Here is a 23,925-nt window from a genome sequence, read left to right as displayed (position 1 = left end):
TGGGATGGGAAGATCCCCTGGAGAAGGGATAGGCTACCCACTCCAGTATTCTTGGGCTTCCCTTGTGGCTCAGCTGGTAAAGAATCCACCTGCAATGTGGGAGACCTGGGTTCGATCCCTGGGTTGGGATGATCCCCTGGAGAAGGGAAAGGCTACCCACTCTAATATTCTGGCCTGGAGAATTACATGGACTGTATAGTCCATGGGGTCGCAAAGGGTCTGTGGGGTCACACAGAGTCAGACACGACTGAAGCGACTTAGCAGCAGCAGCAGCAGAAAGCTAAAAAAAAAACCTGGCTCAAGTCTATTCCTTGAGTGTATTTATAAACTGAAATCATTCACTCAATAAGGACCTAGTTGTGTCAGGCACTGTAGAAGCACTGGGATGAAAGGGGTGAGCAAAACAGGGGTGGGCCCTGCCTTTCAAGGTGTTAAGAGTCAACCATGAAAAATATACACATAAACAAGCACTCGCTTGTTCCAGGATGGAAGGGACATGCTCTCTCTCTAATACCCGCTCTCCTGCCTCCCTCTCCAAATGGGGTAGAATAAAGAAATACGAGAAAGTGTAGGAGCCTGTAGCAGCAGCTTCTCACCCACTGGGGTGGACAAGGGGCTTGCCAGTGCCAGGGGCCTACAAGCTGAGCCCAGAGGGAGGAGAGGGAAGGGGACTTGGGGAGAGAATGAATGTGCCAAACAGAGGACAAGCATGAAGGCCAGCAATCAAGAGAGCAAGGTATTTCTGAGGAAGCGGTAGAAGCTGCTCATGCTGGTTTGTAGAGGATCGGGGGAGGGTGCCCAGCAATGAGGATGGAGAGGTGGGCCGGGGTCCCTCTGCTCCTTGGTGTGAGCCACATTAACTTTGTTACAGAGGGAGTAAGGAAAACCCCGTCCCCAAGCGCTGTAAGCAACACACCCGATCCCAGGGCATGTCTCTTGTCTCTTCTTCAGGCAAAGCTCTGGACCAGCCCAGACATTCCAGGCGCTGACCCGCTCTGGACACGTCCTGCACACAGCCTAGAGGTGGTACTGGTGGCAGAGTCCCTGTACCCCGTCTCTCTGCCGTATCCACCTAAGGTTGCTAGGAAGTCGCCACCCTCTCCCAGAAGGCGCCTGTGGACGAGAGGAGCACTGCACAGCGCAGGCTCCAGCCCCCTGGTTCTGGTACCTGCATCACTGCCAGCAGACAGATGTGCGCAGGGACCTCACAGGGAATGCGCCCCCCGTCAGCGCTGTTCCCAGCGCACAGCCTCTTCTGGGGAGAGAGAGAGGCTGGAGAGCGGGTGTTAGTGAGAGAGCATGTCCCTCCCATACCGGCAGGGTTTTATCCTTGTTTTCCACATCCTCCTCCCCAGGGGATGACTGGAAAGGACATTCTGGAATGACAGACACTAATTCCAGCCTTTTTCTTGCACAGCCCACCCGCAGGGTTGCACAATATGCGGAGTGGGAGGTGGGGAGATTGTGTGGAGACAAGTCTAAGCGATGCCATCTCTCCATCTACACGGAGGGTCCCTGCCCACACCTCTGCATCACCCAGCTCACTAGTGGATGAAGAGAAAGCCTTCTCTGATTGCCTCTCTTAACGACTACCATTGGCTCCGCGTCTCATGAATGCACGTGCACGTTCAGGCCCACCCCTCCCCCGCTTCTCAGAGCAGGCAGCGCTCCTGGCCCGTGGCACACAAAGCCCCCGGGGAATGCCCCATGTCCTGAGAAGAAGTGGATCACGTGGTGGCCAAGTACTCTTGGTAGGCACAGAGTGACCATCCACTGGTGGCCACAGATACTGATGATTAGCTCTAGAGATCAACCTAGGAAAAGAAGCTACAGGTTTATGCAGCTAAAAGTATGATGAGTTTGGTAGAATCTGTACTCTAACTGATAGATTGTGATGCTAAGGAATGACGGTTTATTTTTTTAGGTGTGATTATGGCATAATTGATGTATTAAAAAATAAGAGATCTTTCAGAAAGAAAAAAATGAAGTGAATGTTCGTCATTCAGTCGTGTCTGACTCTTTGCAACCCCACCAGGCTCCTCTGTCCATGGAATTCTCCAGGCAAGAATACTGCAGTGGGTTGCCACTTCCTACTCCAGGGGATCTTCCTGACCCAGGGATTAAACTCAGGTCTTTTGCATCACCTGCATTGCAGGTGAATTCTTTACTGTCTAAGCCACCAGGGAATCAGGGTATAAACTTTATTAATAAAATCTTATGTTATTCTAGGGCTTATTTCAACACAGTGTGACAATGGAAGGAGAGTGGGTACTCATGTAGGTGAGATGAGCGTGGCATTAGCTTATGATTACTGAACCTGTAATGGAGATGGTGGGATGGCATCACCGACTCAATGCACATGAGTTTGAGCAAGCTCCGGGAGTTGGTGATGGACAGGGAAGCCTGGTGTGCTGCAGTCCATGGGGTCTCAAAGAGTCAGACATGACTGAGCAACTGAACTGAATCTGACTGATGGAGATTCATAGTACATAGAAATTATTATTAATACATTATACTCTAGACTTTTGTCTGTGTTTGACAAACACTGACTTTTGCCTGTGCTTCCCTACTGTGGAGTTTTAAAGCACATCCTTGGTAAATACATAAACTACTAGAGAGGGTTAAGATAACTGAAATCTTTTAAAAAGGCTTTAACAAATGGCATCTCAGTAGATGAATAAAGGCAGAACAAAGTCTCCACAGTCCCTGATAAATTCAGCAAACCTAAGATTGCTTTTGAAAGACCTTCTGCTGTGGATTATAAGTGAAAAGTGGGGCTCAGAAAATTAAAATTAGATCACATACAAAGAAGGAAAAATCAGCAGAGATCACAAGTTGTATATATATTCTCTCTTGGCAAAGATATTGTCAGATTTACCAGATCATCAAGACTGAACAACAAAAACACATTTATTCATTTTCTGAAAAGTTTTGAGTCCAATTCTCCCAGAGGGAAGAGATCCAGTTCCAAGGAGCCTCCAGACCTCCCAACTCGGTTTCTGAGTGAATGAGCGAGGACAGGAAATCTCTCAGAGTCATTCTTTCTATCTCAGTGATGTCTGGTCCTCCAAATGAACACAATATTATCAAAGGGATTGGAAACACCCATGCTTAAGCCTATTGTGTAGGGATGTGGCAGGATTCAGGAAGTGAATCCAAACCCTCAGTCTGGGCTCGCTCTCAAAATGTCAGAGAACTGAGAATCCAGTGAGCTGGTCATTTCATTCTAAGTTAGAACTTAGATGTCTGTCACGATCCAAATTCCTAGTCCAGACTTCAGTAAAAACTGTGCCAAGGTTTTCATGTCTCTCTTCAACTGCCACTGAGGAGCTGAATTAATAGACAAGACAGATAGTGACCACTCGAGCAAGTGGTCACTTTCTCTGGCCACTTTCAGGTAAGATCAGAGACTAACAGTGAGCTACTGAGTGCCCCCTGGGCACTTAGCACTTCACCAATATCATCAAATATCGACCTCTCAGCTGTCGCCTTCCCGTTTTACAAATAAGAAAACCAAAGCCCGGAGAGGTTCATAAAGTGACCCGAGGTCGTATAACTAGTAAGTTGCTCAGCTTGGGTTTAAAACCAGATCTCTAACTACAGAACCCATGCCCTTCACCACAACACGAGGCCATCTTATTAAATCCAACAGAGTCTAATAAAATATATCAGAGTATTTTCTCTCTGGCTTTGACCAAGTGAAGACATAACCCTTTCATTGATTCGTTGGGTAGGTTGTCTAGCTGTGTCCTTATCCCTCACTGGAGTTCACCTGTCTCCAGTACTGTGAAATTCCTTTCCTTCCAGAAGTTCATCAGGGCTCCAATCTGGGATATGACAGAGTCACTCATACGTTTAAAAGCAGCCACTTGCCATGATGACTATTCTCAACAATACTGTATTTATTTAATACTAGATACAATGGCACCCCACTCCAGTACTCTTGCCTGGAAAATTCCATGGATGGAGGAGCCTGGTAGGCTGCAGTCCATGGGGTCGCTAAGAGTCGGACATGACTGAGCGACTTCACTTTCACTTTTCACTTTCATGCATTGGAGAAGGAAATGGCAACCAACTCCAGTGTTCTTGCCTGGAGAATCCCAGGGACGGGGGAGCCTGGTGGGCTGCCATCTATGGGGTCGCACAGAGTCGGACACGACTGAAGTGACTTAGCATAGCATACATACTAAGAGAATAGAGTTCAGATGCACTCACCATACACACAAAGTTGGTAACTGTGCAAGGAAGTATGTTAACTAGCTTGACTATAATATCAACTTCACGGTACATGTATATCAAGTAATCATGTTGTATACCCTAAATATGTACAATTTTTATTAAAAAATAAAAGATAAAAAGATTTTAATTAAAAAAATTAAAGTAATTAGTTGCTCTTCATGTAGACATGCGCAGACACACGGTGATTTTGGTGGGTTGAAAGTCAGAAACTATGAAAAAAGAAATCCCTGAAAAGGATGCCTGTGATCATCAAAAATAACTTCTGATTGGAATTCAGAAGACAGTCCCATCTAAGGCAAAGGTGACCTGTTAACTTGCCAGAGAAACTGTGTTTTCCTGCCAAGGGAGGAAAGCACTCGAGACCCACAGGTATCTGGGCCAGATGGCTGTGAATGCAGTTACAATGTCCTTGTTAACCCTGAAGGACAAGTTCTTTGGCAGGAAAACTGGATACAACCCTTTGGAAGGGTATAAATATTTATTGCCCTAACACCATAGTACAACGCTCCTGTGGCTAATAATACTCTCAATGCAAAGACCACAGCACTCACAGCCCATTACAGCCATTATTTAAATAGCATCTTTTCCATGATGTAACTTTTATACTAGCTGACCATGAGCATTGGAAGCTAACATAAGGCAGCTTGTTTCTTCATCTGTGACACTCACATGGGTGCTGCTGCTGCTTAGTAGCTCAGTCATATCTGACTCTTTGTGACCTCATGGGCTGTGCCCACCAGGCTCGTCTGACCATGGGGATTCTCCAGTCAGGAATACTGGAGTGAGTTACCATGCCCTCCTCCAGGGGATCTTCCCACCCCAGGGATCGAACCCAGGTTTCTCGCATTGCCGGTGGATTCTAACCGTCTGAGCCACCAGGGAAGTCCACCCACATGGGTAGGCTACCTTAAATCAAGTAATTCAAGTACTTCTTGCTTTTGAGTTCCATATTATGTTCTTCAAGAAGCTACCATCCATTAGGCTTAGTATTCTGTTGTATTTTCTTCTGGAATTTCTCATGAATGGAGGTGACTACTTGTCTATGATGCTAGGCCATAAGACATTCTTAGGTATAGCAAACTCCTTAATTTAATTAAATATGTGCAAAGGACAAATAATGACTCTTTCTCACAGACATCTCACAGTGCTCTGAAGTCAGTGGCACAAATAGTTAATAACTTATTTAATTAATTAAAGTAATTGTAATTAAGGGATCAAAGATTATGCTTTTCTTAAAACAGAATCATGGATTTTCCTATAATGTCACTCTCACTGGTTTATATTTTGTTTAATTCTGGATTTAGTTTGATTTTAAATGATAAAATTCCAGTCCAGTGTAACATTTAAAAAGGGAATTTATTAATTAACATAACTGAAGAGTCTTAGGGGAAAAACATCTTCAGGTATGGCTTGACCAAGGTGCTAAAACAGTGTTATTTGGATACTCTCCATCTTCTGATTTGCTTTCCTTTAGGTTGATTTTACTTTTATACAGTTTCTCCCTGTGTAGCAAAACAGCTTGCTTTAGAACTTGGCAATACCAATAGAAACAAAACCTTTCCTTCCCAATAATTCTAGCAACACTCTGGGATTGAGTCTCACTATATTAATAAGGTCACTTGTCCCTTCCTACATCCAAGGAGGATAAAAACACGCTGGTTTGTGAGATCAGTCACTTACCAGGAAGGGAGGAACTAGGCAGGTGGTGGGTTTTTAGTCCCATTCAACTACAAAGTAAGATGATTTCTCAAAAATTGACATGCTGTTTCCAGAAAAGAGAAAAATGAAAACAAAGGAGACGAAACTCCTTTTGTAATCAACTCCATATAGGAAGGTAGAGTTTTAGTAAAAGCATTTGTCAAATGCGCCTAACCAGATGATCCTAATTTATGCTTTACTCTCTTGCAAAACAACAGTGATTGCTTTGTGGTGGTATTTGTGGATTATAATTTCATAAATTTTAAAAAGTTGTTTTCTTATTTTATTGACAGATACATTTTGAATAAGGAAGAGATCAAGGGAAAATGCAAAAAGAGTAAGTAGTATCTCCATATTCATACTGACTCTAATGCCATCATGGTAAATATTGCTTATATTTACATCCAGATTTTTTTAAGTCCCATCTCTCACATATAGAAAAGCAGACAAAAGTTGGAGAACTGCAGATCTCTGAACAATGAGCCTTAGGGTATAATCGAACTCCGCAGGAGAGCCTCTAGCCTACTAAAGATTGTTCTGGCTGCTCAGTCTATGCTGTTTGCATTTATTTTGGATTTATTTGTTCTTAGATTTTTCAACCTATACTAGCATGTAATGCAGAAGTTGCCAAGTATGATATCAATAATAAAATTTGCAGAATTATCCATGCCTTAAAATGAAAGTAGAAATCAACGACTTTCATTGCTTTACACATGTAGTTGGTTTTTAGTGTCCTAAAATAATACTATCATTGTAGACCAAGACATTCTATATAGGAAGATTTTTCCAGATAATTGTTTTAATTATGTGTTACTTTGATATATTTTTCTAAAGTGCATTATTTTATGTAGTAGCTTAGTGAGCATATATATCTGGGTCATAGATAAAAACACCAACTAAATGAATACATCAAGGACTTCCCTGGTGGTCCAGTGGTAAAGAATCTGCCTGCCAATGCAGAGGACACAGGTTCAATCCCTGGCCTGGGAAGATTCCACACGCTGCAGGGCAACAAAGTTTGTGAGCCACACAACTGCTGAACCTGCGTGTCTAGAGCCTGTGCTCTGTAACAAGGGAAGCCACCGCAATGAGAAGCCCACGCACGGCAACTAGAGAGTAGCCTCTGCACACTGCAACTAAAAACCAGCCTGAGTGCAGCAACGAAGACCCAGTGCAACCAAATTAAATTTTAAAAACTAACACATCAAAAACCAGCGGCAGTCTCACGGCTTACATTGCAATAACTTACAGGGTTTTATGGATGTTTAGCCAATATACTAGATAACTTCAAGCTCACATGCAACTGATGTGTCCACTGTGTCCCCACTACCGCCAGATTGTCAGCTGCAGCTTCTTAGTGCTGGAAGAGGGTCTTCCTTATTGCCATTTCCAACCTGTGGCAGAAGAGAAAAATAGGTAACTGAGCTTGTTAGAATTTGTTTAAAATAAAACCACAGAGATCATTTAAGGAACTCTGCAGTGAATCAGTGAATAAGGTACCACAGTTTCAGTGCATAAACTATGTTAGGTCCATCAACTCCTATATGCCAAAGTCAAAGACAGCAGAGCCATGAATGCATTCTTAGAACCTTACCACAGTGGCTAATACCTAACTGGTACTCAGTAAATATGTGCTGAATGACTAAATAAATGTACAGCTTGGCGCTTGTTTAACTGCTCTGAAACTTAAATGTGGATTCCACCTAAATTGTTGCTGGTAGTCCTTGGAAAGTGAGAAAAATGTGTGCAAAACCACATAACTTTGTGCTTGACACATAACATAATAGGTGTTCAATAATACTACATGAATCAGCATTTTGCTCATCTACGATGCTGTTTGCTTATTTTTTAAAATGATTTACATTTGTTACAGAATTTTCAGAGGCTGCATAGTATAATGGTACCATGCAGCCACTTCATCAAGACTGAGAATACCAAGTTCAAGTCCTGGGTTTTTCACATATTATCTAATTCTGGCCATGAGCAGTTAACATAATTTCTCAGAACCTCAGTTTCTCTGTGGGCAAATGGAAATAATTACTCAACCACATTAAAATGTACTGAATCCCAATCAGAGCTAAGGTCTATAAGATTCAAAAATGATCTATTGCTTTTCTACATCACATTGGCTCTTATGGAATTCAAATTAGAAAAGAATCTTTTATAAACTAAGAGTCAATTCCAACAGTTAAATGGTATTGGGATTATTTTTCCATGAATGTTAAGGCCTTTTTTTGTCACTGAAAATCATTTCAGTTCTTTGGTTTCTTTTTCTTTCACTGTATCATTCAGAGACAAATCAAAACAAGTAATGCTTTGCTTTTTTCAAAGTTTGTTTTTATTTGCAATTGATTTTCCCAAAGCCCAAGTTCTAGTTTTCCTTTGGACTGTTTTGTGGGAATGAGTTACATATTTTGTAGATATTTTGGGAGTGTTGGGGATGAATGTTTGCTTAAAGATCTTAGAGAAAGGTTTACAGGATTTTAATAAATGGATTTGATTGCTCGAGGGATTTTACTTCCCGTATTGATCTAACAAGGATTCAAGGAATCAAGCATGGATAGAGAAGATAAAGAGTCTCTTTGAAACCAGCTCCTTTCAATATTAGGTTGAGATTCAGGGTATGCTAGGTTGCCAAGTTTAGCAAATAAAATACAGATCTAGGTAAATTAGATTTTCAGATAAACAATAAATGAAGTTTTAGTGTTCAGTTCAGTTCTGTCACTCAGTCATGTCCAACTCTTTGCGACCCCATGAATTGCAGCACACCAGGCCTCCCTGTCCATCACCAACTCCCGGAGTTCACCCAAACCCACATCCATCGAGTCAGTGATGCCATCCAGCCATCTCATCCTCTGTTGTTCCCTTCTCCTCCTGCCCCCAATCCCTCCCAGCATCAGTCTTTTCCAATGAGTCAACTCTTCGCATGAGGTGGCCAAAGTACTGGAGTTTCAGCTTTAGCATCATTCCTTCCAAAGAACACCCAGGGCTGATCTCCTTTAGAATGGACTGGTTGGATCTCCTTGCAGTCCATGGGACTCTCAAGAGTCTTCTCCAATACCACAGTTCAAAAGCATCAATTCTTCAGCGCTCAGCTTTCTTCACAGTCCAACTCTCATATCCATACATGACCACAGGAAAAACCATAGCCTGGACTAGACGGACCTTTGTTGGCAAAGTAATGTCTCTGCTTTTGAATATGCTATCTAGGTTGGTCATAACTTTCCTTCCAAGGAGTAAGCGTCTTTTAATTTCATGTAAGTATTGACAAATGTCATATCCTATATTCTATCTGGCAATTTTAGGTGAGATGATGCCTCCAAGAGTCTGAAAAGACTTCTTATTTACTTGAAAGGGCCTATGAGGAGTCTTAACAAAACTGCAACCTTCAGACCATCTTTATTCGGTTAAAAATTGAGATACATTTTCCATCTGGAAAAGGGTTCTGTAGGGTGACCAGGGTCATCTGGAAGTTTCTCTCTTACAGTCTCTCATGTAGGCAATTACACAGCTATTGGGACTGGAGTTGTCTAATCACATCAGTAAGCTACAGACCCAAGACACCTCATAGAACTACTGACCAAAAGTTCAGCTGACCACTCTTGATTAAAGTGTCTACCCATGGCCAATCCACATGGCTTGGGTATCTCCCAACACGGTGGCTGTGGTCCTAGCTAGCATCCCAAGAATGAGTCCAGTGGCCCCCATACCTGCAGGTTCCACACCACAGGTTCAACTAACACAGATCAAAAACATTTGGAAAAAAATTCCAGAATGTTTCAGAAAGCAAAACTTGAATTTGCCAAGCACCAGCAACTATTAACACATCATTTACATTGTATTTACAACTATCTACAGAGCATTTACATTCTTTTAGGTATTATAAGTAACATAGAGATGGTATATGCATATGGAAGGATTGCATAAAGTGAAAAGTGTTAGTTGCTCAGTCATGTCTGACTCTGTGACTCCATGGACTGTAGCCTGCCAGGCTCTTCTGTCCAGAGTGGGTAGCCATTCCCTTCTCCAGTAGATATTCCCTACCCAGGGATCAAATCCAGGTCTCCTGCACTGCAGGCTGAGCCACCAGGGAAGCCCAGTAAATATATGGAAGGATTGCATAGGTTATATGCAAATACTATGCCATTTTATACAAGGCATTTGAGCACCTGAGGAGTTTGGTAGCCTCGGGAGGTCCTGGAAACAACCCCTTTTGGATAGCAAGGGACACTTATATTCCAAGAGCTAACTCCTCTGCTTCTGCTTTTAAACTAAGCAAACTCAGCGTATTTGTTGATACCATCAACACGTGTTTTAGAGGTGATTAATATTGTCATGACACTTGTTACATGACTTCTGCTCTCTAGAACACATTTACTTCAACCGATAAGAATAGAAAGATGCAAAAGAGAGGTCAAATACTGGCATGTGAAGTGAGGATTGAAGAAGGGACAGAAGGTCAGGTGGAGGCAAGTTTAAAAGACAGATAAGTGGTGGCAAGGAAATAGTCATCTTCTTCAGTGTAAAGTGCAAGAGTTATGAATTATATTGGAATGATATATGGATTATCCTGAGAGCTGGTCTAGTTAAGAAATAAGTTGACTCCTGGGGAAGAAAAACTAAGAACATGGAATCCAATAAAAATAAAATCTGCCCAAATATTTTTATATGTTAGACTCTATAAGGGACTAAAACATAATAAATTAATGGTTTATCCTTTTTTAAAAAAAATTAAAATTTATTTGATTTTATTCACCTGTTTTTCACCTAAGTCTATCCCTAGATGCTTTAATAAAAGGCTACTTTCCCTTAAATGCATTTAGAAATGTTAATTGGCCCAACGGGATTCATCTCTAACATAGATCTTGGCTTATATTTTGAATTATACTATAACACCCACTGCTATTTCCTTTCCATATTTCAAGAGTGTCCTGAGTATAAGCTGAGAGCCCCAAAGGCATTTAGGAGCCTGAGTGAGTATAAATCCCACTCTATCAATGTTTCTAATCACAAGTCCTTGACATGCTTAAGCATGTACAGAAAATGTATGATTGAGGCTCATTCTGTAAGTGAGCCCCAGGGGTTGATGTTAGTTAAATAAATATTAGGTCTGTTGCATGGTTACCTTTTCCAGCCGTAACATAGCTGCCTGCTGAGCAAAACAGTCGGTGGCTGGAAAAGTAGTGAATAAGAACATGTTCTGCCTGCTGCTATGAGATGTGAAAGTGGGAGGCTGAGAGCCCGATTTGCCCTGAGACACTCTGTAGCATAGAAAAGGGCAAGCCACTCAGTTGGACACTTGGACTAAGATGCAACTGAATTGTTTCTGAAAGCCAAGCGTACAGGGAGAACATACCAAGAGGGAAAAATGAGATCATACTATCCAGTCCATTGTTTATCTTCCAGGGAAGATCAAAATCTCTCCTTTATTCCTATGTGTTTGAAGCCAGCTCATCATAACCAACAAAATTTGCAGCTATGTACCCAAATCTTCTAAGTCTTTTCTGATAATATTTCTGCTTTCCTCAGATTACTGTTATAAAACATATGTATATACCCCATTTCATTTCTATCTCCCTTTCCTGTCTCAGCAAGAGTATTGTAGCAGCTCCATTAAGGTATTCATTCAGATTTCCAAATATAAGACTCCCTGGAATAGCTTTGCCAGTTGGAATTTTACAGAACAGAGGTAGGTAAATTGACATTTTTAGAGCTTGAGATGAAGATATAGCAAAACAAACTGCAACATAGAGAAGACATATCAGGATTCTTTTTAAGGTGGTTATAGATCATATCAACCACTGAAACTCCACTAGCACTGAAATGACTTATTAAACAACTTTATTCATGGGTAACATTCAAATTCTTGAACCACTCAGACAGACTGTTCAGTTCAGTCACTCAGTCGTGTCTGACTCTTTGCAACCCCATGGGCTATAGCATGCCAGGCTCCCCTGTCCATCACCAAATCCCAGAGTTTACTCAAACCCATGTCCATTGAGTCTGTGATGCCATCCAACCATCTCATCCTCTGTCTTCCCTTCCTGCCTTCAATCTTTCCAAATCATCAGGATATTTTCAAATGAGTCAGCTCTTTGCAACAGGTGGCCAAAGTATTGGAGTTTCAGCTTTACCATCAGTCCTTCCAATGAACACCCAGGACTGATCTCCTTCAGGATGGACTGGCTGGATCTCCTTGAAGTCCAAGGGACTCTCAAGAGTCTTCGCCAACACCACAGTTAAAAAGCATCAATTCTTCAGTGCTCAGCTTTCTTTATAGTCCAACTCTCATATCCACACATAACCACTAGAAAAACCATACCTTTGACTAGATGGACTTTTGTTGGCAAAGTAATGTCTCTGCTTTTTAATATGCTGTCTAGGTTGGTCATAGTTTTTCTTCCAGGGAGCAAGTGTCTTAATTTCATGGCTACAGTAACCATCTACAGTGATTTTGGAGCCCCCAAAATAAAGTCTCTCACTGTTTCCATTGTTTCCCCATCTATTGTCATGAAGTGATGGGACCAGATGTCATGATCTTTATTTTCTGAATGTTGAGTTTTAAGACAAGTTTTTCACTCTGCTCTTTTACTTTCATCAAGAGGCTCTTTAGTTCTTCTTCACTTTCTGCCATAAGGGTGGTGTCATCTGCATTTCTCCTGGCAAACTTGACTCAAGCTTGTGCTTCATCCAGTCCAGCATTTCTCATGATGTACTCTGCATATAAGTTAAATAAGCAGGGTGACAATATACAGCCTTGATGTATTCCTTTCCCGACTTGGAACCAGGCTGTTATTCCATGTTCAGTTCTAACTGTTGCTTCCTGACCTACCATACAGATTTCTCAGGAGGCAGGTCAGATGGTCTGGTATTCCCATCTCTCTAAGAATTTCCACAGTTTGTTGTGATCCACACAGGAAAAGGCTTTGGCATAGTCAATAAAGCACAGATAAATGTTTTTCTGGAACTCTCTTTATTTTTCAATGATCCAACAGATGTTGGTAATTTGATGTCTGGTTCCTCTGCCTTTTCTAAAACCAGCTCTAATATCTAGAAGTTCATGGTTTATGTACTGTTGACGCCTGGCTTCTAGAATTTTGAGCATTACTTTGCTAGTATGTGAGTTGAGTCCAACTGTGCAGTAGTTTGAGCATGCTTTGACATTGCCTTTCTTTGGGATTGGAATGAAAACTGACCTTTTCCAGTCCTGTGGCCATTGCTGAGTTTTCCAAATTTGCTGGCAGATTGAGTGTAGCACTTTCACAGCATCATCTTTCAGGATTTGAAATAGTTCAACTGGAATTCCATCACCTCCACTAGCTTTGTTCATAGTGATGCTTCCTAAGGCCCACTTGACTTCACATTCCAGGATGTCTGGCTCTAGGTCAGTGATCACACTATCGTGGTTATCTGGGTCATGAAGATCTGTTTTGTATAGTTCTTCTGTGTATTCTTGCCACCTCTTCTTAATATCTTCTGCTTCTGTTAGGTCCATGCCATTTCTGTCCTTTATCGAGCCCATCTTTGCATGAAATGTTCCCTTGGTATCTCTAATTTTCTTGAAGAGATCTCTAGTCTTTCCCATTCTGTTGTTTTCCTTTATTCCTTTGTATTGATCACTGAAGAAGGCTTTCTTATTTCTTCTTACTATTCTTTGGAACTCTGCATTCAGATGGGTATATCTTTCCTTTTCTCCTTTGCCCTTCCCTTCTCTTCTTTTCAGAGCTATTTGTAAGGACTCCTCAGACAACCATTTTGCCTTTTTGCATTTCTTTTCCTTGGGGATGGTCTTGATCCCTGCCTCCTGTACAATGTCAGAGAGCCCGTGTACTGAATTAAACCTGAGTATTGAGAGTCGTAACCCTTTGGCTGCTGGATTGTGTGTGTGTGGTGGGGGAGGCCACTGTCAAGAGGTCCCTGGGTCCGAGCACAGCTGCTATTTACATGAGTATTTCAACACTTTAGCAACTGTATTAGTTGTGTCTGTGTACACCTGCATCATATTATTTCTGTTTATAGCCTGCTGCTGCTGCTGCTGCTAAATCGCTTCAGTTGTGTCCGACTCTGTGCGACCCCAGAGACGGCAGCCCACCATGCTCCCCCGTCCCTGGGATTCTCCAGGCAAGAACACTGGAGTGGGTTGCCATTTCCTTCTCCAATGCATGAAAGTGAAAAGTCAAAGTGAAGTCGCTCAGTCGTGGCCGACTCTTAGCGACCCCATGGACTGCAGCCGACCAGGCTCCTCCATCCATGGGATTTTCCAGGCAAGAGTTCTGGAGTGGGGTGCCATTGCCTTCTCCTGTTTATAGCCTAGGCTGCTCCAAATTATTCATTACAAGATATAGCAGAACACATGATATGGTCCAGATTTTGTATTTCTGCTGTATTTCTTATGCAATTGTGTGATTAATCTCAATGTCTTAGCTTTTGTATGTAAGATAGTTGAAAACACAGTGATTGTGAAAACTTTCCAGAGGACGATCTGTCACCAAAAATCTCCTCACTTCTCTCCAGCATTGTCTGTCTTTGAAATAGTCTTAAAGAGTATTTGTCCTGTGAGGTTCCTAACGTGCTCATTAAAAAAGCATACGTACTATTTTAGCTAGGTTCAAATTAAAAGAAGGCATAAGTATAGTCGTCATCATTAGTGCATTGTGTTGATGTTAGATATTTTCAGCACCTAATAATGTTCTAAAGGAGTGATTCCCAACCTTTTTGGCACCAGGAACAGGTTTAATGGAAGACAACTTTCCACTGGGGTTGGGGTTGGGGGATGTTTGAAGATGTTTCAAGTGCCTTACATTTATTATACACTTCATTTCTCTTATTATTAACTCAGTTCCACCTCATATCATCATGCATTAGATTCTAGAGGTCAGGGACCTCTGTTCTAAAGGGAAGTTTATGTTCCCTCTTTTTCACCATCCATAAATCAAATATTCTTGATTGGGTAAAAAAATATATTCTTCTCATATTTTTTAACACAATAAGAAAAAATAATGATGTTGGCATCTTAGGGTTGATTAGAGTATATTACAAATCCAGGAACATCTAATATAAGAACATAAATAAGTATTTATATGCATGCAGACTTGTTGGCATCCCACTCCAGTACTCTTGCCTTGAAAATCCCATGGACGGAGGAGCCTGGTAGGCTGCAGTCCATGGGGTCGCTAAGGGTCGGACATGACTGAGTGACTTCACTTTCACTTTTCATTTTCATGCATTGGAGAAGGAAATGGCAACCCACTCCAGTGTTCTTGCCTGGAGAATCCCAGGGATGGGGGAGCCTGGTGGGCTGCCGTCTATGGGGTCGCACAGAGTCGGACATGACTGAAGTGACTTAGCAGCAGCAGCAAACTTGTTGTTGTTTAGTTGCTAAGTCGTGTCTGACTCTTTGTGACCCCCATGGACCATAGCCCACCAGGCTCCTCTGTCCATCGGATTTCCCAGGCAAAAATACTTGAGTGGGTTGCCATTTCCTTCTCCAGGGGATCTTCCTGACCCAGGAAGATCCTGCATCTCCTGCATTGGCAGGCAGATTCTTTACCACTGAGCCACCAAGGAAGCCCTATGTATGCAGATACCTGTCTTCTAATTGAGACATGACTTGTAAACATCAAGACTTGCATAGTAAGTTGATTAAACAAATATATATATGTGTGTGTGGAGATATATATATATATATATCCTGTATATCCTCTACTTTACTATCATGAATATCTGAGGACACATACAATTTTCACAGCTCATTCTATTTCCTCAGCAGTTGACTTGAAAACAGCTTATTTGTATTAGCCACAAAACCCAAACGCTTAGTTGATAAAGGAATGAAAAGTAAAACATGTACCAAGGGAGATAAATCTGTTTCTTTATCTCATCCCTCACTGGCTTGAAAATGTCTCTGAGGGAAGAAAAGTTTGCAGGAATTTGGTTCCACGTGGTGGAGGATGATTTATGAAAGTTCAATTACAGCCTGACCCCATCTGTGGTATTTGCCAAGAACCAACTGTGTCTTTGGTAAAGTAGGACAAAAAAAAAAAAAAAAAGCCCTGAATGCATATTGAGCTTCAGAACAAAGAACAATATAATAGGAGGCTGCCAGATACACGTCTCCTGAAAGGCCATTATAATTAAAAATATCTGAATAGTATTTTAAATACAATATACAAGGTCATTCCAATAAGAAGGTAACACAGGCATTGACAGAGAATGACAAGAATGCTCAGAAAGCAAGTACTTGGAAATTACATTGTATGTGAAGTTTCATATGGTGGTTTTAAAAACTGTGTCAGAAGAAAGGGCATAATTTGTCTCCCATTCTAATTTGATTGTCATGACAGGAGGTAGGCTGCCACTCAAAGGCTCAGAGACCTGCTATTGCTTCTGCATTGTTTATACCTGCAAGAGATGGTGTGTAATCTAAGTAACATTTTGCAAGTCCCAAAACAAAGTTTCAGAAAGGGTCTAGACTATTTACTGATTGGTAGGTTAGGAAAGGCAGAATAAAGCAGCAAGTGCTGAGATGTGTGCTGGGAAATGTCTGCTTAATACAGTCCATCTTCAAACCGTGGTGCTGGAGAAGATTCTTGAGAGCCCCTTGGACAGCAAGGAGATCCAATCAGTCAATCTTAAAGGAAATCAGTCCTGAATGTGCATTGGAAGTACTGATGCTGAAGCTGAAACTCCAATACTTTGGCCACCTGATGCGAAGAGCTGATTCATTGGGAAAGACCCTGATGTTGGGAAAAATTGAAGGAGGGGGGTGAAGGGGGTGATAGAGCATGATATGGTTGGATGGCATCACCAACTCAATGGACATGAGTTGGAGCAGACTCTGGGAGATAGTGGACAGGAAAGCCTGGTGTGCTGTAGTCCATGGGGTTGCAAAGAGCTGGAGATATCTTAGGAACTGAACAACAGTCTTCTACCTGAACCTGTCTTGAGCCACCTAGCAAACAGTTTATGATGTTTTGAGTATCGGGACTTGAATCAAGATGCCAGATTTCAATTCTAGTGCCACGTATTTCCTCCATAACGAGGACAATCATTTCCTCCAGAGCTCCACCTACCTGTCTGTAAAATGAAGATAACATGCATGTTTTTCCACTGTGAGTTGTAACCAAGAGATTATCTTAGGTGAATAAACCTAACACAAGAAGCAATATAGATTTCAGACACACAGGTGTTGAACACTCCTTGGTGTTTTAAAAGAAAAGATACTTATTTTGAAGAAAAGACGTACAAGGATTTAAAACATCTTAACTAACTACAAATAATGTTCCCTGGACTTTGGAGGAGGTAAATTATTCTCACCAGAAGCATAAGAAAGGCTAAATTAAAGTTTCTTTTTTGGTAGTCTCTCCCCGACAGGAAGCTGTTATCTCTCTTCTTCAAATGCTGCTTAGACCCCTGCAACTTAAATTTAGCTCTCTGGCAGCCTCTCCTTCCTCCTATGGGCTACAAGTGGTGTTAAATGACAGACAGATGTTAAACAAGATACTTCCCTGCACAGCTGCCTTGCCTCTTTGAGTAGGCTCCGATCTCTATTTAAACAAAAAAGAAGAAAGAAATCTGAAGATAAGCCTGTCAGAGTGTTCTGAAATTAACATAACTCAGACCTCCTGCCAGTGTCCTAAAACTTAAAATAGTGAGTTGCCAGCTCGCTGCAAGACTTTGCAAGCAAAGCCCATGTCTTGATGTTGGAGCAAGTCTGCAGCGCTTCCCTGGGCACTAGGAGAATTCAGAAAGCGATAAAGGAGAGAGCAACGCCTCCTTGAAAAACTACACATTGAAAAGCTGATGATCTCCCGGCCCTTCCTGTCACAGATGCTAACCACAGGGAAATCATCTCTTTCCGTATTTACTGAGCCAGGCTAATAGCTTTACCATCCACGCCCCATTTACTCTTTATAACAATCCTGTCAAAAGCATATTTACACTTCCTGTTTGGATAGAGAATTCCAGTAGAAGCAAGTTAGTAACATGACCAAAGGTCATACAGGTAGCTGGTAACCGGGGTTTCATCTGATCCAAAGTCAGCCTATATAATATAAACAGAGAGACTAAAAGATGCTGAAGGAAGACTCTGCAAGAAGACTGTGGTGGATTGAATGGTGGCCATCAGAAGAGATGTAAGCATCCTAACCCCTGGAATCTGGGAATATAATGTTATTCAGAAAAGGGGTCTTTGCAGATGTAATGAATTTTGAGGAACTTGGGATCATCCTGTACTGTGCGTGCACAGGCACACACACGCTCAATTGCATCCAATCTCTTGTGATCCCATGGACTGTAGCCCGCCAGGCTCCTCCGTCCATGGGATTCTCCAGGCAAGAATACTGGAGTGGGTTGCCATTTCTTACTCCAGGGGAATCTTCCCGATCAGGGATCGAATCCATGTCTCTGGTGTCTCCTGCACTGGCAGACGGATTCTTCACCACTGTGTCACTTGGGTCATCTGGGTGGGACATAAATCCAACGACAAGTCTCCTTATAAAAGAGAAAGGCAGAAGGTGCTCTGACACAGAGAGAAGAGGAAAAGACATGGACACAAAGAGGACCGTGAAAAGACAGAGGCAGAGACCAGAGGGGCAATGCCACAAGCCTGGGGAGCTCGGAGCAGCCAGGAGGCAGAAGAGGCGAGGAAGGGTCCTCTCCTGCAACCTTCAGAGGAAGCACAGCCAGGCCAACATCTTAATTTTTGACTCTGGACACCAAAATGGTGAGACAGTGAGTTTCTGTTTTAAATCACCAGATTTGTGGCAATTTATGACAGCAGCTCTAGCAAAATAATACAGAATTAGACAAAAGTCCTTAGGTTAACACTTCTGGAGGCCCCTATAATTATCATGACTAGATTATCAGAGACACCACCTTGCCTCCCTTTGTATCTCTTACATTCATGATTCTCACCTGTAGCTCAGTGAATATTTGTTGAGTTGGCCCATGGAAGCAGCTGAAAGTGTGGCAAGTGGGAGCTAGCAGTGTCTCCAAGACGGGCATCATCTGAGGGCAGACAGAGGAGACTGTGGCAAGTCAGCCCCTTCCAAAGGGCAGATCAGATTGAAATCACCCAGGTGGCTCTTTTTTGAGATTGAGAAAAAGGATCAGGAACCCTGTCCTCATTTTGGGAGATACAGAGGAGGCTCTTCCAAGATGGCTGAGTGGTAAAGAATCTGTCTGCCAGGACAGGATATGCAAGGGACACAGGTTCCAACCCTGGGTTGGGAAGATCCCTGGGGGAAGAAATGGCAACCCACTCCAGTATTCTTGCCTGGAAAATCCAATGGACAGAGGAGCCTAGTGGGCTACAGTATATGAGGTCACAAAGAGTCAGACACGCTGAGCTCATGTGGCTGAGAGGAGGCCCCAGGATATTCAGAGCAACTACCTGTTTTCAGTCCTCATCTAATCAAAACACTGTCAGGGAGATGGAGATAGATTCCTATACATTTTAAATTGGAAAAAAAAAAAAAAGAATAAATCAGAGGCCCTTCTATCATTCACTCTTTTGTTTCATTTTTATTTAAAAAATAAATTCTTTATTAAAGATATACAAAGGAATGCAGTAACATCTCCTTCCCCCATCACCCATTCATTCACTGACCAAACATTTGTCGAGTGACTACCATGCGGGCTCTTCTCATGTTTTCCAACTATACATTCATATTCTTTGAGAATACCACCAGATGTATCTGTTCTGTTCCCATTTTTCTACCTCTAATATTTTTTCTGTAATTTTTTTTTTTTTTTTTGTCTTTGACAGGTGTCTTGCCATCTCGCCCTGGAATTATTATATCTGCTGCTCCCTTCTTATTCATAGAGGTGATGGTTCTTTGTCTTTAAATTTTTGGCTGAAGGTTCACATTTTTCACCTGCTCTGTGGCAGCTTTTTTCTGGCGAGTGTTCTTTGTTGGTAACTTTATTCTTCTTTTTCACAGATTTTTCTTAAAGTGTCTCTGGGTTGCTATTGTGCCATCTTACATCTTTTAAGTGGGTTGAACTTTTCTGCACTAGGCATTTAAGAAAGTTCCTGTGAGGACAGAGGATGGATCAGAGTAGCTTGCAGGTGTTTCGATCCAGAGAAACTTCTGTTGCTTCTACAGAATCTGACTGCTTCCTGCAAATATGATGCCTCCATTGCATTCTTTGTGTACCTTAACCACTTCTTCCTGTTTCAATTACCTGCTTTTCAAAGTCAAAGTTTAGAAGCATTTTGCTTGCCAGCCCTGACACCAGATTTCTACACTTACTACAGCAAACAGCCATGCAGCTTTTTTACTACACGACAAAGCTCTTCCCTCCAAAAAAAAAATGTGTTTTTGCAAATTCCTTCTGCAACCCACCATTGCCAGGCCATCTCAGTATACCTCTGGACTTTATGCGAGATCGATTCTAACCAATCTCAGTTAGTTTTAGCAGTCATTTCACAAACGTCAGGGTCTGCAGATTGTTGCTGTTCTTCAGTCATCCAGCTGTGTCTAACTCTTTGTGACCCCATGGACTGCAGCACGCCAGGCCTCCCTGTCCCTCACCATCTCCTGGAGTTTGCCCAAGTTCATGCTCATTGCATCAGTGATGCTGTCCGGCCATCTCATCCTCTGACGCCCTCTTCTCCTTCTGCCCTCAATCTTTCCCAGCATCAAGGTCTTTTCCAGTGAGTTGTCTGCAGATTATCTGTGTCCTACTTCACAGAAGATAGAGTCTGAGAGGCTTTTTAAAAAAATTTTACCTGTTGCTTTTAGATGATTTCTAGGACAAGAGGGTAAACATGTGGTGTAGAAAGCCACGTAAAATGGGCGATTTCAGCTTTTTTTCTCAAAATGACAGCCTTGAACTGAAAGGAATACTTTTAGCACAGCCAAATTTTCAGGATTTGGAGTATATTTTAATTCTCTATGTTACATTCATGCTGGCCTATGAATGAGGTATTTGAGTGTGATATAATTAGGACTGGTTATTCTTTCTTGGTTTTCCAAACTTTCTGTCATGACTCTCTTACCTTCAACACATACACATATTCACACATACACGCATACACACACTCACAGGAGAGGATGCTATATAAAGGTTAAATAGGTGAGCACAAAAAATGTCCTTTGAGGACTTCCCTGGTGGTACAATGGGTAAGAATCCACCTGCCAGTGGAGGGGACACAGGTTTGATCCCCAGTCCAGAAGATTCCACATACCATGGAGAAACTAAGCCCACGTACCGCTCAAACTACTGCCCTCACTCCAAAGCTCATGAGCTGCAGCTACCGAAGCCAGCCTGCCTAGAGCCTGAGCTTCACAGCAAGAGAAGCCACTGCAGTGAGAAGGCGCGCCACCGCTCACCTCAACTAGAGAAAGCCCTCAGGCAGCAATGAAGACCCAGTGCAACCAAAAATTAAAAAAAAAAAATTTAATATCCCCTGGGTTTCACAATGAGGAAGGCATCTGTGCCTTGACTAAACTGAGTTTGTGGGAAGAAATCAGAATTGTGAGTTGAATGGATTGAGAAGTGAACAGAAAAGTTATTAAAATAAGGAGTAAGGACTATTTCAAGATACCTTATCCCCAGCTTTCCTGAGATACAATTGACATACAGGGAAGTATAAGTTTAAAGGTACACAATGTGTTGATGGGATACACATGCATTACAAAATTATTACCAGGATCGAGTTAGTTAGCACCTCTATCGGGTCACATAATGACACTTGGCATGAATGAAAGGAAAGCTTTACAGGATCAGATAGAAAGTCAGGGCTAAGAAACTCTATATTTAGATCTTCTTAAGAAGCTTCTTTAGAGAGTGATGTCACAAGCTTTGGAAGTCCCGTCCTTGAAGGTGGGGGTAGACAGCAAGGAGAAGGAAAGGAGTCTGTGTCAGAGCACAGCCATTCAAAGCCCTGATTCTGGAGTCAGAGTGCTTGACTCTGATCCCGTTGTTAACTTGTGTTGGCTCTGTGACTTGGCACGACCTTAGTCTCCTTGACCTAAAATGATCCCCTAATCTGAATATAAAAGAGCCCAGACCTTTCTCCTGAGCTCCAGTCTCTGTCTACTAGATAATTTACCCTGAATGTCCTCCAAGGTATCTCCAAGTTAACATGTCCAAAACTTAGTATCTGCCCAATCCCCAAGCTTAGTATTCCCTTAGTATTTTTATTCTTTGGGGATCAAACCACCTACCTACAAATCCAAGCCAAAAAGGCTATGCCCATCCCAAATGCCTTAATTTCCTTCACATCTAACATCTCATTGTGATCAGCTCTATCAATTTCACCTCTTACTTTCACCTGTAGTTACTTATGCCCTCCTTTCCTATCTTAGCACTACCATCTAAAAGTAGGTTTTCATCAACTCTTACCTAGACTTCTGCATTCCTCTGCCCAGCACCCATGCAGTTAGCCTGGAACCAGAAATCCCCCGTCCAGATTCAGGAATCAGGTTCCTGGGTAGGTGGAGGTGAGGGTGGGGGAAAGCAGGAACAGCCATCCATTGGCTAGAATTCGGCTTAGTCAGCACCTGCAATTAATTTTCTAGGTTTGGGAGGAGAGTGGGAGGGGCATTTAGGTTACCCTAGGCTGTCACCATAGTAACCAGACTTGGTGGCGGGGGGCTGCCCCTTCACTCTCCCTGCGGGAGTGGTAGAAATAATCTGGGTCTGCCTTATGGCACCTCACTCCAGTACTCTTGCCTGGAAAATCCGATGGACAGAGGAGCCTGGAAGGCTGCAGTCCATGGGGTCACTGAGGGTCAGACACGACTGAGCGACTTCACTTTCACTTTTCACTTTCATGCACTGAAGAAGGAAATGGCAACCCACTCCAGTGTTCTTGCCTGGAGAATCCCAGGGACAGGGGAGCCTGGTGGGCTGCTGTCTATGGGGTCGCACAGAGTCGGACACGGCTGAAGTGACTTAGCAGCAGCCTTACTTCCAACTAGTTAATGAAGCTAATTGACTGGAACTTCTGCATTAGAAAAGCCTAAAGGGAATGGGGCAGAGACCAGAGAGCCTATATGTGTTAGTCACTCGGTCGTGCCCAACTCTTTGCAATCCCATGGACTGCAGCCCTCCAGGCTCCTCCTTCCATGGGATTTCCAGGCAAGGATACTGGAGTGGGTTGCCATTTGCTTCTCCAGAGAGCCTATAGAGACCCCCAAATAGTCTGCTCTTGGCTGGGGTTTCCTCAGGATAAAAGAATAAAAATGATCTCAGCCTCTTCTCTTGCCCACACACCATCCTTGAATCTACTCTCCATGTGTGCTGTGCTTAGTTGCTTCTGACTCTTTGTGACCCCATGGACTGTGCCCTCCCCGCTCCTCTGTCCATGGGGATTCTCCAGGCCAGAATACTGGAGTGGGTAGCCTTTCCCTTCTTCAGGGGATCTGCCCAACCCAGGGATCGAACCCAGGTCTCCTGCATTGCAGGTGGATTCTTTACCAGCTGAGCCATAAGGGAAGCCCAAGAATACTGGAGTAGGTAGCCTATCCCTTCTTCAGGGGATCTTCCCAACCCAGGGATCAGACCCAGGTCTCCCACATTGCAGGTCCATTCTTTACCGACTGAGCACCAGGAAAGCCCAAAAACACTGGAGTGGGTAGCCTATCCCTTCTCCAGCATCTTCCCCGCCCAGGAATCGAACAGAGGTCCCCTGCATTGCAGGTGGATTCTTTGCCAGGTGAGCTACCAGGGAAGCCCCTGTTCTTCATACCACTGACAAAGTGAATGTATTAAAATGCAATTCTGATCATGCCATTCCTCAGGTTAAAGCTTTACAACGTTTGGATAAAATCTACATTTCTTATCAGGGCTTTCAAGTTCCTCCACAATCTGATCCTACTTATCTCTCCAGCTACAAACGTCACTGTACTTCCTTCTCAGTTTCCACTGCAGAGGAGGTAGCAGTGCTCTTAAGAGGAGAACCCCTTTTGTTTAGAGAGACTTTATTACGCTGCTTGAATATACAGAGGCAATGAAACCAAGGGTGGGGAATAAGGA

The 23,925-nt window shown here is 42.7% G+C and overlaps 1 long non-coding RNA gene across 12 annotated transcripts in view; it reads right to left on the bottom strand.

Moving 5' to 3' along the window:
- Positions 1-23,925, bottom strand: part of LOC112579143 — a 167,432-nt gene that overhangs the window by 119,751 nt on the left and 23,756 nt on the right. For 7 of the 12 annotated variants that reach the window (XR_006544883.2, XR_006544886.2, XR_006544880.2 and 4 more), the window contains exon 2: positions 7,187-7,331. This is a non-coding gene — a long non-coding RNA (uncharacterized LOC112579143). Of the gene's footprint in view, positions 1-7,186; positions 7,332-18,852; positions 18,975-22,290; positions 22,458-23,925 lie in introns of those variants that run through there. The other 5 variants (XR_006544887.2, XR_006544881.2, XR_006544882.2 and 2 more) reach the window with 3 other exon arrangements.

The sequence above is a fragment of the Bubalus bubalis genome, chromosome 15 (assembly GCF_019923935.1).
Source record: "Bubalus bubalis isolate 160015118507 breed Murrah chromosome 15, NDDB_SH_1, whole genome shotgun sequence".
Lineage (NCBI taxonomy): Eukaryota > Metazoa > Chordata > Mammalia > Artiodactyla > Bovidae > Bubalus > Bubalus bubalis.
The sequence above is the reverse complement of the archived record's forward strand: the minus strand, read 5'-3'. Positions and strand labels throughout refer to the sequence as shown.